The following is a 19,393-nucleotide window of genomic DNA, read 5'->3' as shown; positions in this document are numbered from 1 at the left end:
AAGATTTGGGCCCCAGTTTAGTAGTGGTGTCCTCTAATCTCCATTCAATACTAATGGCTAGCAGGTTGTGATCACTAAAAAGGCTCCAGGTGACTGCCGAGAGCCTAAGAAAATGAGTCAGATAGGCAAAAATAAAAATATAATCAATGGTGGTGTGGTTGCCTCTACCACTTAATGTATGGATAATATCCTGAGTGTCAGCATTCACATTGGCTTGCACCAAAGAAACAAGATTGTTATCAGCCAAAATGGACCTGAGAAGATCTCCCTGTCTTGTATTTTCAAAGTGATCTTAGCCAAATGTTGGGACCTCCTCTGGAGGGTAGCAGGGGTGAATGTTAAAGTCACCTAAAAGTAAACCATAATGTGGTCACTGTCATATACTAGCATACCTCTCATATGTGAAATCCTGTAATCTGCAGAAAAGGAGTTTGAATATTAAGCACTAAAATATCAGAAGTTTTTTGAAAAACACATTTGACTTGAAGCAAAAGTGTAGACCCAGTGTCAACTAGTGATGGTTTGCAGGAGATATTTGGCGATACCTGGGTGAGTAATCCCCCTCTAGCCCGGGAAGATGGCAAAGGAAGTGCTTGCGAAAAAAATGACCCATCCAAATAAAATTAGTTGGTTGTGTCCCAAGTTTCTTGAAGTCCAGTAATATGATTACCTTTAATAAATGTAAGCTGTGCCTTATCAGATTTCTTATTATTTAGCCCAGCAACATTCCAGCTTAAACATGGATAGGAGTAAATGACTTGTCAGGTATAGTATCAGGTTGGTAGCCACTTTCTACCATCACTAAAGTGATTTGATTAGTCAACAAATGTGCAGTGACAACTTAGGGGTCAATTCCAATCTCGGCCGAAAGGGATCCGAATCGGATTTGGCTTTGCCTAAACTTATCCGGAGCCCTTGTTTCTGACCAAATTGTTCCCAGTTCCGAATGACCAAGTACGATGCCTGGAAACCCTTAGCGCTGACAGAATCTGTTCTGAAAGGCATTCGGAGAGATCGAGCCTTTCCGGAGCCGATGCATACAGCTCTATGGACTTGGTTTCCGAGCGAGCAAGTACGATGAATGATTTGGAAAGCCTTTCCGATGTGGTTTGCCCGGAACAAAAAGACTGCCGAAATCCGTCTTTGGGGGCCGGTAGCAGGTCCCCCTTCACCCTGGACCCTCTGGATCAGACCTGTGAGGGAACCCAAGGCACCGCCTTTCCAACCATGCACAATGTGGCAGGCACCATGGGGTGCCCTCCACAGGCTGCAAGGTTTTCCCCAGCCACCCCTTTCTTCAATGGGAGCCTCTGTTCTCGTTCGGAACACTGGCTTTAATTGAAGCCAATGGGAGCCAGACCGATTCGTATACGGATGCACATAAAAGCATCATACTCGGACTCCCCCAATCAGAATCGTATGGAAAGCATTTCGGAACTGAGTCATTTGGTATGCGTTCCAAACGACATCGGAATCAACCCCTTAGTTTCTTAAAGGCTCTTAACTTTGTGCATTATTATGATTGCTAATTTCCTTGAATCTAATTACTTTAGCTTTCTGTAATGACACTTTTATTTGAATAAATGTACAAATTCTAAGAGCTGGAAGGCCTTGTTGTCCTTTTTCGTCATGGGCTACATTAAGCATTAAAGTTCAGAATTCTTCCTTTCTTGCCCAGCTACCTTCCTAAATAATTAGGGTTGGAACATCACCACCTACATAAAAAAGGATGATGCAGAAGATCTTGAAATAGATGCGGGAATGTGGGTAAAAAGCACATTTTGGCCAAGTATATTGAGCACATTTAAACTAATGGAAGAGCATGGCATTTCTTAAAACAACAGATAGCTAGATAATAGAGATTCATGTAATAAAACACACATTATTGACATCATAGTGCAGTCTAACCACTGTATAAACTGTTTCTGATGAGAATGTAGATTTGTAGTCTAGCAGATGAAGACAAATAATTTTTGTTTTGATTGCTTTAATCTGTTGCCTAAGCATTATCTGAAAAGATCAGACAATTGGAACTTTTCTTGTAGAATGTGCTTCACATCATCATCAGTAATAATGACAAATGAGTCTTGAAATGCTTCATCAGAGTAGTAGAATTGCATCATATCATAATCAGATAAAATACCAGTATTAGGGGTTCCAAGCACACTGTGAGGGAGACATTATATGCCTGTTATGTTCCCCCTTCTGGCACTGCTATGCCTTTACAGAGTTTGGTTAATGCAAATCATCACCACTGGGTCAAGTTAAAAAGATGTAATGGCTATAAATTCTTTGTTTGTATGAGCCTAAATTAAACCTGTTATAACTCTATGTAAGTGTTTCACCTCCTAAGTGAATATTAGCAAAAGGGCAGAATTCTGTGTATACTGAAAAGAAAAATGCATGCTGAGTTGGTGTGCTCATTTGTGTTGTGTTACAACAAACAAATGATGGACGGAATGCTGACAATGCATACATTCTCCCCCAGTCAAGAGATCTGTGTTGTACCACAGTATAAAACAGTTTGGTTCATGAGCTATCAAAGATAAATTACATGTTGAACATCATTTTTGGTGAACAGCATCAAATTTCAATTTAGCAACATAATGCCTTATTAAGATTTTCACATGTTTTATTAAATAGAACAATATTGAACTGTATTCCAAGTAAAGGGTAGAGTGGTTGGGAAAAATTAATTGAGTAGGGAGTGGAGATATGTCATGATAATTCTAGATGGCAATTCCATTCTCCTAGTTACCTTGTTATTAGGAATCAACATGACAACCTAGGGCTATTATGGGACATTGATTGGGCCGTTAATATGTGTTTTTGATGTTTTATGAACTGAGAAGGTCAAAAGTACATTGAGAGCATGCATGCTTTTGAGCAGACCAGGCTAAAAACTGTACATAGGTTTATAAAGATGTCACCAGTCTAGTTGACCAGATTAACAATTACATCATTACTTTCATTTTACATTTTGATTCAATGAAGTCTAATGAATTAAAAGGGCACAACATATATATGAATATTGGCTAATTTCATAAGATTTCCCATAACAGAGTTGGTGTTTGCGAAGGATTCTTTACCTGGCCCCTGGAGAAAGCTGGCGTCACTCTAGGCAATTAGGAATGCATGATAGGTCTGTGGGACTCACAACCTTTCCTTTAATTTAATCTAATTTTGATAGAAAACCTTATTGGATTAGATGTGGGATATAGCAAGGATACCACAACTACAGTGCCTGACCAGGATTTCCTTGAAACAATGCAGAGACCATTGTCCCTATTAAGTTGCCACATTCGTGTGCCTTTTTTGCTGCTTTGAAGGTTGAAACATCTAATGTGACAACTAAATAGTGAGACATAACAATAGGATGCATGTAGGAGTGATGATGTGATGACTGTTATCAAGAGGATAAGAACATTTCAGTTCAGAAGCATGATGAACAAAATAGAACTGAGCTATATCTGATACTGGAACCTCAAATAGAGGCAGATTACACTTTGGAAAATACTGCAAACAATTAGGCTATCATTTAGTAATCTTAGAAAATGACTTCATATTCTGCCTAGCCTGCTAGATTGGCTCATTTGGAAATCTCTGAAAGAATTAAATATATTGATTCCTCACTGTGTTTCTGCATTTTCCCAGCTGTTGTCTAGACAAGAGACAATGCTCATTCATTTTACATTCCAGGTTTGATGGGACTAGATGGGGCCTAGTGCTGTTCCTAAAGTAGGAGAGTTCTCAGATTAATTAGAACAGGATGCAGTGCCTCAATTTTGGTTTATGGCTTGAAAGATAAGCTACAAACTTCCTAAATTTCCCATTAGAAATCCAATGTCTGTTATTTAGGGGAGGCATTTTCCAACAGCGTTGCCATACATTTTAGGACTTCATCTTGTGCAGTACCTTTTGTAATACCATACCATGTTATGTAAACATAATGACTCCCAGTCTCCATATCCTGAGCCTTCTGCTTTAGGAACTTGATGCTGTTGAGCAACTTTTAGCAAACCATTCTGCTTGTGCTAACAGACTCCTCTAAAAAAAGCAGTGTTGTTCTTCCATCTGGGCATCTAGAGTGGTTAAAATGTTTTTCATAATCTTCACATAGAATTAGTTTTTTTTGTCTTTTCTGATATTGCCTTTACACATGAAAATGCAAAGTCCAGGGAACATGAGGTGGATATTGCCTTGATTTGCAGCTTGGCATCCAAATCTTATTCAGATCTAAATCCACCCTGGGATTAGACTGAGAGCCAACAAATATTATGTCAGTGGCTATGATTTGATTACCTTTTTAGTTGGTTTTATTAGGAGTTTCCCGTGTCGTTTTATATAGATGCACTGAATTGTGGTGACTGGCACATTTCTTTGTAGAGGTAGCAGGCCTTAACATAGGATCACAAATGTCACCTAACATACAGGGGCTTCAGCACACAGAAGCAATAGAGAGTATCTCTATCGCTTCTGTGTTTTCAGGACTTTCTCAAACAGCAGAAATGTTTAAGTTAGATTCTCTATCCCTCTCTTTCCCTCTGATTCTTTCTATAACCTCTGCGCCTCTGAAGTCTGTCTCTTTCACCATAGGCCATTGAGATGCTTATGGGGGTTTTATTTTCTCATCTGCATTCCTATGAACTGTTTATCACTTGCCAAGCTCAAGTGAGGACTGAAGACAGGAGAGGTGAGAGAAGTGATAACTACTTCCATAAGTTTAACATTTAAGTTAACCTCTCATGATCCCATAGAGCTGCAAATGATTTGGATGAAAATATGATTTGAGTGTCTGTCAAAGCAAACTCTATGGTACCTCCATATCAAACCAGAAATTGATTAATTTTAGCAAGATGATAACAAAGGGTAGGAATCAAAACAGTAATAACCTTTTAAAACTCGTTCTTCCTTCCCTGAGGTGCGTGCAAAACTCAACATTCCATCCTTCATGTGCTTCCACAAAGAAGACTTCTGTATTGCTTGAACATTCTCAGAATTAGGGACGTGCAACGTCATTTAGTTTTTTCCCTATTAATTCTGTATAATTCTAACAAAAAATATGAAAAGCATGTTAAGTACTCATAGGTCATCATTAGGGGTGCTTCTCCACGAACATGAGGACTTTGTAGGCATTTGTAATGGAAATGGTATTTTTGTTGAGTCACTTGTGGGGAACATTAAGGTATGCACTTGCTTGCAAAATGCTTGATGGGTAAAATCACAACATGGTTTCAGAGAAGTCACAAAAAAAATCTAGCCAATGAATGCACAAGTATACATAAGGTTCTTTACCAGTACCAGCTAACACTTGTGAGAGAACTTGACAAAGCATTAAATGAGCAAGGGATGGTCAACAATGTGGAACTCTTTTAGATTACAGTTCTATAATAAAAGCTTTGCACATCCCCACTCAATTGTACATCAATGTGTTCCCCTAGAGGCATAGCTTTGTAGATTGTGATGTATTGTTACATTGATAATGCACTTAGATGTTCTTGAAACAAGTTCTGCTGAAAAGTTAAAAAGTACTGGATAAAAAATCTATTGTTAGCAAGGGAATGAAAGTGATACAAACCCAGTGCCTCCCACAGACTGCGGAAATCCCCCTATGATAAAGTATAATGAAAATGTAAAAGGTTTATAAAACATAGAAGAACATAGTAGAATTATTTATATGTTAAATACTACTGTAAATACATTGCATATTATTATTTTCAATGCACAAAAACAAAAGAAATGCTACAGCATTAATAACTTAGTTTGGAATTAAAGAATTTAAAAAAAGAAATATATGTATATATGTATATATTCACTGAAAAAACTATAGGTTTTAGGGACGTTATTGTTAGAAAGTCGCATTTAAAAAACCTTTGAAATTCACTGAAAAAAACACAGATTTCAGGGACGTTATAGCTAGTTGGACATTTCACTCATACAAAACCAGTGAAATTCAGCCGTTATAGTTAGTTCAGCTAACTATACCTCTCGCCCCCGCAATGTACTGCTGATGACATCACATATTACATCACTCATGACATGGTCAGTGACATCATTCCTGAAGATACCTGGGGGCCAACTAGCCCACCAGGTACCTCCAGTAAGCGCCACACACCTGGATTGCTGAGTGTGTCAGAGGCCCCGCCCCCTTTTTACACCACTCTGCAAATGCAGCTCCTGGTGCACTGCTGCTCTGGGGATGAAGTCTGCATGTGTCCTGAGGTCCTCAGGCAACAAGAGGACCTCATCGGCCCACCACCAGTGCGCCAAGAGGCACGATTGTAGAGTGGTGTAAAAAGGGGCATGGCCTCGGACCACCTCTCTTCAACGCAGCTCTGTGGTGCATACTGGCAGCACCTGGTGGGTTAGTTGGCCCCCAGGGACCCTCAGTATTCAAGGGGAATTAATTCCCCAACTTACAACACGCCACAGGTGTGTTTGCAGAGTGGTGCAGGGAGGGGGCGGGGCCTCCAGCGAGAGCCCGGATTTTTTTTAATGTTTTTTTTTTTAGAAGGGGGGCTGTATGGCTCCCCTTCTTTTACCATTTTTGGGGCCCTGGGGGCTGACCCCTATTTATAAAAAAAAAAAAAAAAGTAAAACAGGAAGGGGGCCGCGTGGCCTCCCTCCTGAGGCCAATTTTAGCCCCTGGGACCCCAACCCCCGGGGCATGCCCAGTTTAAAAAAAATATATTTTATGTATTAACTTTGGAGGGGGGCCACGCGACCGCAATCCTCTGCTGATGCTAATACTGTATTTAGACACTTATTTGCCCATGTCTTCTTCCATTAAATTTTAGCTATACATATATTACAAATATTTTTTTTTCATAAAGACACATATGTCATCAGCAGAGGATTACGGTCGCGTGAGTTATAGTTGCCTACAGTAACTATAACGGGGGAATTTCATTGGTTTTTTATCAGTAAAATGTCCAGCTAACTATAACATGTGTGAAACCTATGTTTTTTTCAGTGAATTTGCAAGGTTTTTTAAATGCTAATTCCTAACTATAACGTGTGTGAAACCTATGGTTTTTTCAGTGAATTTGTGCGGTTTTTTAAATGCTAAGTTACTTTACGCCATTTGTGGCGTGCGCGCCCACTTAACGCAGTTCGTTCCGTGCGCACACGGTGCGCTTCGCGCACCGCGTGCCCACGTTACGCTAGATGGGCCATGAACGCACGATGCGCTTCGCGCACCGTGCGCACATGGAGGACATATGATGAGCATCGTTGTGACAGGTAAAATATATGTTTTGTTTTGCTGTAATAAGTCATGCACAAATGGTGCCCTTAGGGCACCATTTGCACACGGGGTGGGGAGAATGTGGATATTTTTTTTTTTTTTTATTATTTATTACCGTACGCGTACGGTAAGCGTAATCGGCGAAATTTTCGAAAAAATTAAAATTGCCTTTTTTCACTTGGGGGATCGTTGGGGACTCCCTCGAACTGGCTAGGTGCTTGGGAGCTGTCTAAACAGCCCCTTTACATGTTTTTGCACTTTGTTTTTCAACCCCCTGTCAGAGTGCGAGAGAGAAAATGGCGGCCGCCGCTTCCTGGTTTCGACCGATTCGAATGTTTACTAAGATCTAACGGCCAATCAGAATCGCGTTCGCGCACGTCACCGTACGCGTACGGTAAGCGCACCGTAAGCGCACCGTAAGCTGGCTCAGATATATATATTGATTTAAAGGCTATTTTCTCAAAATCTACTGAACAGATTTACACCAAACCTACAAAAGGCACTTCCTTGACCTGAGGACTACCTCTCTTCCAAATGTCATTAAATTCTGTTCAGCCGTTCGGGCTGTAGCTCTGTCTAAAGGTCCTATGGAAAAATGCATGGGAAAAACGCGTTTTGGGACCCCCCTTTTATCTCAGCCCCCGCTTGACGAATCCCCCCGAGACTTTCAGGGTAGGAGCGGAGCTCAACGCCCCACCTATTTTGAAAATTTTGCGAGGATTCGTCGACCGGCGCCAAAGTTATTCAAAATAGAATGTTGCGGATTTCCTATGGTAAGAGGGTCCTAACTATAACTATCTACTGGCGACCGCCAGTAGATAATATATATATATATATATATATTCACTGAAACAACCATAGGTTTCAAGGGTGTTATAGTTTGCTGGACATTTCCCTCGTACAAAACCCTAGAAATTCCCCCATTATAGTTAGTTCAGCTAACTATAACTCACGCGCCTCCGCAATGCACCACTGATGACGTCACATATTACATCACTCATGACATGGTCAGTGACATCACTGATGACAAAACTGATGACATCTCAAATGACATCACTGATGACATCATCCAGTGAGTCTCTGTTTCTGTAAAGTTTTAATATGTTTAATACATATAGGGAAAGGCGTATAGAAGAATGAGTGGGTGTATAAGTGTGTGAATGGATGATTTTCTAGGTGCGTGACTGACTCTATAAGTGAGTCATTAAATGTATCTTACTGCAGACTAGTGACTAAACTGAGTGAATGTCTGTATCTGTCTGTCTGTTGGTGTATAAGTGGCTGCATGGTTTTGAGAATAGCTATATGAGTGTCTATATGGGTTATTGATTGGTTGTCTGAGTTTCTGTATGGGTGCCTGAGTGTTTGTGTGGGTAGGGTGTGTGTGACTCTGTGCATAGATGTGTGAGTGGGTGATTCTATGTGTGCCTAGTTTTAAGAGTGCATCTGTGATGGACTGTATGGTTGGGTGAGTGTATGTATGGGTGTGTTAGTGATTGAATGTATATCTCAGTGGTACATGTGTGAGTAACTACATATGTGAAAGGCAGGGTATATGTGTGTAAGAGTATATAACTGGGTATATGTGAGAGTGTGTGATTGTGAGAGAGGCTGTATGGATGAGTGTGTGCTTGTATCAGTAATTGTATAAGAGCGTAAGAATGTGGTAGTATTTTTATGAGTAAGTGAACTTGTGTGTGTATAACTGTATAGGTGAGTAAATTGGAGTGTGATTAATTATTTGCATGATTGACTAGGTGTGTGAGTATGTCTATGGATGATTGGCGGTGTCTGAGTGTCTATATAGGTGTATAAATGCATATGATAGTCCTGTACTGTGTGACTGTAAGTATGAGTGACTCTACAGGTGAGTGAGTGGAGGTCTGTGTAGACCTAAGAGTCAAAGAGTGGGTATGTAATTATTGGTATTGGAGTATCTATGGTTTTGAGAATGGCCATCTGAAATTTTGAGTCGGTGTATCAAAGGTTATATTAGGGTGTGAGAAGATGCACTAATTTATTACATGGATGATATCATCAGTGATGTCATCAGTGATGTCATCGGTGATGTCACTGACCATGTCATGAGTGATGTAATATGTGACATCAGCAGTGCTTTGCGGGGGCGAGCCAGTTATAGTTAGCTGAACTAACTATAATGGGGGAATTGCTAGGGTTTTGTACGAGGGAAATGTCCAGCTAACAATAACACCCCTGAAACCTATGGTTTTTTCAGTGAATTTCAAAGGTTTTTTTAAATGCTAATTCCTATCTATAATTTATCTCTAAAGCTATGATGTTTAATGATTTTCATTGATTTTCTAAATTTTTTAATTTCAGTGTGTCAATTCCTTTAATTATGTTTTTTTAAAATACTTTTTTATCACCTTTATTTTAACTTATTTTTTCAATTAATTCTTTTAAAAATGAAAAAATATTATTTATTTTTATTGGGTTTTTGTAAAAAAAATTGTTAATGTTTTAAAATATATTTGTATATGCTTTAAAATATTTTTTAAACTATATTTTAAAAACCTTATTTTTTCCATTTTTTGGGGATCCGCGCACCCTATGCGCACCGCTCTCGATCCCTACGCGAAAGCATCCGTGTACGGTATGTGTTGGGTACGTGTTTGGTGTGCGATTGCAATGCGACCGGTACGAAACTCCAAGCCTATACGCGACACGTACGATACACGTTACGCGACGCTTCCGCGCATCCGCGATGCGTCATATGCATGTGTGATGCGGTGGGTGCGCGAATTCCGCGAAATATTTAACATTTAAAAAAACATATATATATGTATTTCATGTGAATATTAATTGAAGACAAACTCGAAACTACTCATAAAAGTACTATATATTTACATCTAATCCTATATTCCTTTTAAATTCAATTTCGCGGATGCGCGCAGGGTGCGTGCTGCGTAAGCGCACGGTGCGCGGATCCCATGTGACCTGAAAAAAAGAGATTTGATTGGTTCATTACACTTCCTGTTTTAACTATTGAAAGACCCCACCCATTTTAATCATTCTTCTTAGACCTTCTTTGGAGGAGCAACTCTCTGCTGAGTAGAACTTTTTTTGGCTAGGTTTAAACTTAGTTCAATCTTTTTTGCAAAACAATGGCTTCAGGGCAGGAGGGATCTCCAGCATCTCAACATTCTTCTGGAGATGAATTTCTGGTTGAAGCACCACGCCCGGAAAGATATTCATCTATCGTCTGGAAATTTTTTACTTTTCCAGAGGGGCAATCCAAGACCAATGCCACCAAAGTGACATGCAAAATATGTCAAAGAGTGCTCTTCCGTGGTGATCCAGAAAAGAAGTACTCATGTGGTACAGCCAGCATGAAAAAACATCTCAAAACCATGCATCCAATAAACCTGGCACGTGAAGAATGCCGAAGAATGAGAGTTCTTCCTGGGCCTTCACAGACATCAGAGCCAAGTACTTCTCGCGTACATCCATCGGACCAACACCTGGACATCCGTCCTGAGTTTGCCACACTGAAAGTCCTCTGCTTGAAGTGTAATGCAGTGCTATGCTACGGAGAGCAATCTATTGACTTAATTTGCAGGATGCAAGAAAGCCATCATTGTTAGTTTTTTTGTTTGTTTTCCCCTGAAGTTCATTGTTTTGTTCCTCCAGTTCTGTTTTTTCCTTTTTTTTTCCAAGAAAATCCCCCAAAATTTAAAAATTGTTCAAAAAAACAAAAAAAAAATATAAAAGAAAAAAAAAATGTTCTTCTGAGAACTAACTTTCCTGGTTTAAAAAAAGAGCTATTTATTTGTTTGTTGGTGTGTGAAAGTTTAGATGAATGTATGTGTAGTACGTAATTGACTGAATGAATGCATTAATAGCGTATGGTGAATGTATAAGTGCAGAACTATGAGGAAGTGCTGCAGCATCACACAGTAACCTCTTTAACTGCAGTGTGCTGTAGTACTTCCGAAGCACAGGGATGCAACATATGTACATAAATATGTTGCACATCTATGCTTCTCTCTGCACGGCTGCTTAAATTGCAGCCATGTGGTGACACAAGCACCCTTGCACCATGGTGAAAGGATATCTGTGTCATGTGCTGGTTGTTTTTGTGCAGAAAGACACACCTTCCTGCACAAAAACAATCACTAAACGCATTTTTCTCCTTCAATGTATGCTGAACATTTTAGCATGCATTGAGGATTCAAAAATGAGGAGAAATGAAAACAATTCTCCTTGTTGTGCTTTCGTACACCAATTAGAGAATGGTGCAGCATTCACACACATATCGAGATTTATGATTTATGATAAATCTGGAGATGTGTCTTGTTCAATGAGTATTCAGTGCAATCATGCACAACACCACTTATAGAACAACCTTTCAACGCAAAGTGGTATGTATGTTGAGGTTGTATTTACATGGAGTAGAAAAAGTACACAGAGCGCCTTTTCCTCTCTTTGTAAATATGAAAGAGTGTCTTGTGCAATAACTATGTTACAAAAAGTGACATATTTCTGTTTTAAAATTGCTTCCGAATGATAGAAGGTAAGCACAGAGTTTTGTCTGCAAAGATGCTCAGCGGCGTCACTATAGGGGTGCGGGGGGTGCGGCCGCACTGGGTGACACCCTCACATGGGGTGACAGTGACACCCAGCAGGGCGCAGGGGGAGGGCGAAGGCAGTGCGGAGCGAGGTTGCCTGCCTCTGATCACCGAGTTGTGGGCCCATCTTTTGAGCTGTCGGGAGGCCTGCGAAGACGACTTTCAGTCACAGCAGCTCTGTGTACAAGCTGAGGCCTCTCGCCTGCTAGCCCGGCAGTTCTTCTCTTACTGAAGACAGTGGCTGCAAGAGGGGGTTCTCGCTCTCTTTCCTCTCCTTTCTTTTATTTGCTCCCCTGTGAAATGGATCCAAAAAAGAAAATCCCTTTTGCTGGAAAATCAATGTCGTATTTTTCTGACATTTAATTCCAAAGTGCAGCATCGGGAATAAAAGTTTAAAAATATGCAAAATAACTAAATAAAGTAAGACAGAGTGGTAGCAAACTGGCCAGATTGATTTTATTCACACCCAAACACATTAGCGCCACTTTTACAGAGTTTGCCAGTGAAGCGCTATTTTTGTTGTCTTGGCCTTGTTTTCCCAGGGCTTGGAACTAGTGCACCAATCCTGGAGGTACTGCAATGTGAGGATTGAAAAACAAAATTTGTACTGCTGCTCTGCATCTAGGGATGTTGTCTTTTTTTACCATACTGCTTACGTTTTGTAAGTATATAAGCAATGGTCATTGAAATGGGTCCATTCAGGGCCCTGTTGTCATGTCCTTAACTTTTCAGGCAAAAGCACTCACTGATTTCTGAACAGTGAGTGTAAAAGCGTTAAGGTAAGCATGTTGTTCCTGATTACATTTCACATGGTTTACAACATTTTGCATTCCCTATGATTGTTTGCTTTTTCCAGGATTCTGTCACTTTTTACTTGTAGGCCACATATTGCTCTTGCCCAGTGCGTAATTTAAATTGAGCCTCATCCAGGTGTTTATAGCTGGCAACAATTGGGTTGTAGTTAAAGGCAGTCGGAGTTTTTCTCAGTGGGGCAGTATGGTGTTCAGTGGGGGAGAGGATGTGGCACTATGGCCAGAGCTGCTGAATTTGGAACTGGGGAACCAGGCTCAGCCTTAATAACCAGTCAACCAGACCACTCTCCTGAGAGAGCACAATCCCATGATAGACCTAAGAAGGTTTCGCAAGACCTTAGAAGCCCTGGTGTCTTAGCACCAGCAGGTGGACCCTAGCATGACAAGTGTAGGTTAACCTTCAAGGCTTGTCCACCACAATCCATACTGAAGTTCACCTCCAGTCTTGCGGGCAGGCCTATGAAGCAGCACACCCTGGAACAACAGTGACCCTGTCACTGAGGTCACAGGACCCTTCAGAAGGGCCAGCTCTAGGGCGGTGCAACCGGTGTGACGGCACCAGGTGCTGACTTTAGGTGGTGGCATCATTTTTGCAAGTCTATTATGGTTTTAAAAGCGCTTGCTGTCCCTTTCCTGGCCTCCAGCAATTTTCGGTAACAATAAAAATGTCATGATGACTCTGGTGATTAATGTTCTTCCTAGAGAGAGGTCAGAATTTTGTCTAATGGAAGATTTGACTCATGGAAAGGTAGCTCAGAGGGTTAATGTACCTGCTCCAAAGAACATGTACCATGCAGATCACAAAGTGCACATAATGTAAATAGGCCAGTGGGCTACTGCTTTTGTCAGAGAGATCCTTTGTTAAATGCAGTTTATAAGTTAAAATCCTAACATAGAACAGTGAGCTATTAACTGCCATCTACTCCGCAGCAACACAAGTCACATTTTTTATTAACTTTTGATACGTTTGAGCTACAAACTAAATTTATTAGTTGAAATGGTCAGATCATGCTGCAGATCTTGCATTATGAGGCAAATATGGCAGAGCCATTATTATTTAGAAAACATTTGCAAACTAGGATTTTTAGCCATTCATGTTTGAACTGCTGTTGTGGAAAAGGGAGACAAATGGCTTGTGCTTTTTATCTTATTTGGGGACATTCTGTGATTAGAAGTATATCCCACTTTGTGAATACATTTTACTGTCAATAACTCATTATAACCTTAAATAATCATGTGTATCCATTGGTTGATAAAACTGGGCAGTGAAACCAAACAAATACAAAAAATTGGGATGTTTGCGCATTCTGGCCACACCTCTGGCTCCGCCCACTGATCCAATCCTTGGGTTATTCCCGCCCTCTGATTCTCCGCCCACAGTTCCCCAACTTTTTTCTCCCCACTTCGACCACTGATATATCGTGTTGCTGGATAGTGGGAACACCACACCAGTACAAAGTACCATACCTATGATATTATAAATTCCAATAAACTATTGACTAGCAGGTAGCCCACTGTACAACCTGATTAATGAGTCATTATCACACTGTTGTTAACAGGCACATTTTGTAAATATAGGACCTACATTTACAAACGTTACTAAGGATTCTGTATGGTCCCGTTATTTGCCAACTGTGTCCACTGGCGGATTCAGAGCGGAGGAGGTCCATGCGGTAAGTCGTGAGGGGGTGACACCATGAGATACCCGCACCGGGAGACACCAACCCTAGTGACGCCACTGAAGATGCTCAAACAAGAATGATTGAAATGATTGCGGTCCTTCAATAGGTACAATGGGAAATATTATGAACCACTCAAATCTGTTTTTTTGGAGGTCACATAATATCGGTAACAGAGAGATTTCAAAACTACATCGGTATAAACAGAGTGTTTTTGAAAACCTGTTTAATCTTTGTAGGTTCTTGCAGATCTGCCCATTCTGCATATTAATACTTAGTTAAACTTACCTTCACAGTAATAGAAATTAAAAATGGTATACATTTCTTTCAGATTTTTTTTGCAATGTAAATTGATGTAAACTGCTTATTTTATAATTAGGATCTGTAAAGAAAAGAAAAAATTGTTATAACATGTAATAATACATTTTTTACAACACAGCATAATTTCAACAAAGTAATTTGACTTTTTTGCTGTTCTCAGAATATATTGAATTTCACTAGAAATAGTGATTTCAATCGTACTCATCACTTAACAGCGGGCAAAAAAAAAACAATCAAAAAGATTGTTTAAAAAAAACCAACATGCTATTCTCAGTAAAGTACCACAAGATACAAATCACACATATATGAAATGCTAAAAACTATAAATGTTGTCTCTTAAAAATATTCATCGAGTCAATGAGCACAAAAAAGTCCATAATTCAAACATATACCTTTCCTTGAGGCCAAATGGTATTTTTGCACTCCTTTTTATGTAAATTGTCCAATGGTAGTCCTATTAAATTATAATAATAAATTCCTCAGAGAATGACTTATCTTCCTAAAACTTTGACTTTAAAAATATTAGGTAGGAATTAGGTAATTCCCTAGGCAAATGTTGTTTGAAAACCAACTGGGAATCATTACAAAGTGTCCAGCCTTTGTCACATTTTAGATAGGCAGTGTAATGTCCAGATGTGGTGGAAGGACCATCATGGAAGATTATTGCAATTGCTACAAAAGTCCTTCCTGATATTGATAGTTGTGTTGCTATAAACTGCTTTATTAAAGTATCCAATTTTCTTCCATCAGCTGTACAACGTTGCATCATAAAAATTATGTATTGTCCATGTTTTGTTAAAAATAATGTGGATAACATTTCTGATTTATATTGGCTACACTCTGTTTTGATTTGCACCTTTAACTGATTTATTGAAAGACACTGATTTACAGTCTGGTAATGTTAAATACAAAAATATTTCAGTGTCTACATTAGTGGTACATGTATACATGCATATTTTCACAATGATGTTCCCATTTGTAAGAAAGGCCAAAAATATTTTCTATTTCTACACCTTCATTTTAAAAAATGGTAAGCATTTACATTAAAAATTCCTGAGCATCTTGTTGGATATTTTGTGTAAATTGTGTAGAACCAGAACACACATCCAAAAGATTACGAACATCTGAAACAGATTGTATTTTACTTGTATCTGTTGTCAATTTTTCATAAACAGAACGCAACAGAGAACAAAATCTTTTTTGCCGATTCTGCATAATTTGTTCTTGCAAACCTTCAAGATAAAAAACACATTGACCACTATATTAGCATAGCAGTTGACAACTGAACTATTTTCAAACTGATAAGCAACAATCTCTTCAACAGTGTCCGATTTCTTTTTACTTGCAATCACACCATTATCTTGTTCTTTTCCCTTTTTGACACCTTCAGAACAGATATTCTCAAACCTTCTTTTTCGACCAATCACACGCTTTTCAAATACAGGATATTGACCTAAATTTGGAGCATACACCCTTCTTAACCTATTATACTCTTTTACACAGTTTGCATCTGCAGTAACCTGTGTCTCATCAAAATCAATCAAAAACAAACCAGATAATGTTCTGACTCGCGACAAAGCAACATATGCCATACCCTCTTTAAATACAGTAGATCCAATGTTCACCAATGCACTGTCTACACTTAATCCTTGAGATTTATGAATAGTCACTGCATGTGCCAGAGGAAATGGAAATTGTTTCCTACGGACATATAAATCTTTAACAAGCAAAAAACGAACTGAACAACGACCAATTTCTTTAACTTCTTCAATCTGATCAAATTTAATTTTTTTAAATTCAATTCCTTCTTTTTTCTGATTATTAACAAAATCCACCACTTTACCCATTGCGTCATTAGCTAACCCTTTTTCTACATCCAAATTACGCCTTAAAATTACCCGACCGTTTACACACGCATATAGCTGCCAATTCCGATCCGGTAAAAAAATTCCCCGTGCGACTCGTATCCGGTCTTTTTACCGAACAAATCGTACAAGTGCCGTACGAACTGGCAATCACGATTCGCATGGTAAAAAGTCCATACGAACCGCATCGGGAATGATTTCCCACACGTCCTCGGGTCGGAAAATGTGTCCGACACGTCCTCGGACGATTTACCGTACAAATGTGAAAGGTGAAGTCCAACCGAGGAATCACGATCCATCCCGTGCGTCCGATGTTACAACCGTATGGAAAAAACTAAGGGTGGGCGTAGTTCGCGAAGTAGCACTTCGCGAAGCTACGCAAAGTGAAGTTCGCACTACGCGAGCTACGCGTAGCACTTCGCGAACTGCGAAGTAACATGTTCGCACTGTGCAAGATGTTGTTTTCAATGATTGCACAGTGCGGACAAGCAACCGGCAGTGTGCAATCATTGAAAATGGCATCTTGCACAGTGCGAGCTGTAGTTTTCTGCTGCTCGAGTAGATTTTTACTCGAGCTGCAGCTTTCTCAACGCGAACTGGTAGTTTCTCATCGCGAGCGGTCGCGAGCATACGCGACCCCTCGCAATGAGAAACCTGACCTTCTCGCGTTGGGAATCTCGCCAGGAGGTTTATTTTCCATGCTCGCGATCGCGAACAAGGAAAAAGTCTCGCCAGGATGTCATTTTGCTTGCTCGCGGTCGCCAACTTGACGTTGAGGACTGCGAGCAAGCAAAAAATGACCGCAGCACTACGCAACACTACGCTACGCGTGTTCGCACTGTGCTACGTGCAGTTCGCGTAGCGCGAAGTAGCGCGAACTTCGCAAACTACGCGAGCGTAGCGTAGTGCTTCGCCCAGGCCTAGAAAAAACACCGTCCGCACCGAACTCCCATAGCAACCATGGAGACATACGCGCCCAACACACCCCCCGCCCCCGTACGTCCGAGACGTACCCCCGTGTATGTACACCCCCACCCGTGTATGTACACCCCTGTACGTTCGAGTCGTACCCCCACCCCTGTACGTGTCGTACCACCGTCTATGTACACCCCAGTACGTTCCAGTCGTACCCCCACCCCTGTACGTGTCGTACCACCGTCAATGTACACCCCAGTACGTTCCAGTCGTACCCCCACCCCTGTACGTGTCGTACCACCGTCAATGTACACCCCAGTACATTCCAGTCGTACCCCCACCCCTGTACGTGTCGTACCACCGTCTATGTACACCCCAGTATGTTCCAGTCGTACCCCCACCCCTGTACGTGTCGTACCACCGTCAATGTACACCCCAGTACGTTCGAGTCCTACCCCCACCCCTGTACGTGTCCGACCCCCATGTATGTACACCCCAGTACGTTCGAGTCGTACCCCCACCCCTGTACATGTCGTACCACCGTCAATGTACACCCCAGTACGTTCCAGTCGTATCCCCACCCCTGTACGTGTCGTACCACTGTCTATGTGCACCCCAGTACGTTCCAGTCCTACCCCCACCCCTGTACGTGTCGTACCACCGTCTATGTACACCCCAGTACGTTCCAGTCGTACCCCCACCCCTGTACGTGTCGTACCACCGTCTATGTACACCCCAGTACGTTCCAGTCCTACCCCCACCCCTGTACGTGTCCGACCCCCATGTATGTACACCCCAGTACATTCGAGTCGTACCCCCACCCCTGTACGTGTCCGACCCCCATGTATGTACACCCCAGTACGTTCGAGTCGTACCCCCACCCCTGTACGTGTCGTACCACCGTCTATGTACACCCCAGTACGTTCCAGTCCTACCCCCACCCCTGGACGTGTCGTACCACCGTCAATGTACACCCCAGTACGTTCGAGTCCTACCCCCACCCCTGTACGTGTCCGACCCCCATGTATGTACACCCCAGTACGTTTGAGTCGTACCCCCACCCCTGTACGTGTCGCACCACCGTCAATGTACACCCCAGTACGTTCGAGTCCTACCCCCACCCCTGTACATGTCGTACCACCGTCAATGTACACCCCAGTACGTTCCAGTCGTACCCCCACCCCTGTACGTGTCGTACCACCGTCTATGTACACCCCAGTACGTTCCAGTCGTACCCCCACCCCTGTACGTGTCGTACCACCGTCTATGTACACCCCAGTACGTTCCAGTCGTACCCCCACCCCTGTACGTGTCATACCACCGTCTATGTACACCCCAGTACGTTCCAGTCCTACCCCCACCCCTGTACGTGTCCGACCCCCATGTATGTACACCCCAGTACATTCGAGTCGTACCCCCACCCCTGTACGTGTCCGACCCCCCATGTATGTACACCCCAGTACGTTCGAGTCGTACCCCCACCCCTGTACGTGTGGTACCACCGTCTATGTACACCCCAGTACGTTCCAGTCGTACCCCCACCCCTGTACGTGTCGTACCACCGTCAATGTACACCCCAGTACGTTCCAGTCGTACCCCCACCCCTGTACGTGTCGTACCACCGTCAATGTACACCCCAGTACGTTCGAGTCCTACCCCCACCCCTGTACATGTCCGACCCCCATGTATGTACACCCCAGTACGTTCGAGTCGTACCCCCACCCCTGTACGTGTCGTACCACCGTCAATGTACACCCCAGTACATTCCAGTCGTACCCCCACCCCTGTACGTGTCATACCACCGTCTATGTACACCCCAGTACGTTCCAGTCCTACCCCCACTCCTGTACGTGTCGTACCACCGTCTATGTACACCCCAGTACGTTCCAGTCGTACCCCCACCCCTGTACGTGTCGTACCACCGTCTATGTACACCCCAGTACGTTCCAGTCCTACCCCCACCCCT

The sequence above is a fragment of the Triturus cristatus genome, chromosome 10, assembly GCF_964204655.1.
Source record: "Triturus cristatus chromosome 10, aTriCri1.1, whole genome shotgun sequence".
Taxonomy (NCBI): domain Eukaryota; kingdom Metazoa; phylum Chordata; class Amphibia; order Caudata; family Salamandridae; genus Triturus; species Triturus cristatus.
Note: the sequence above shows the minus strand (reverse complement) of the source record.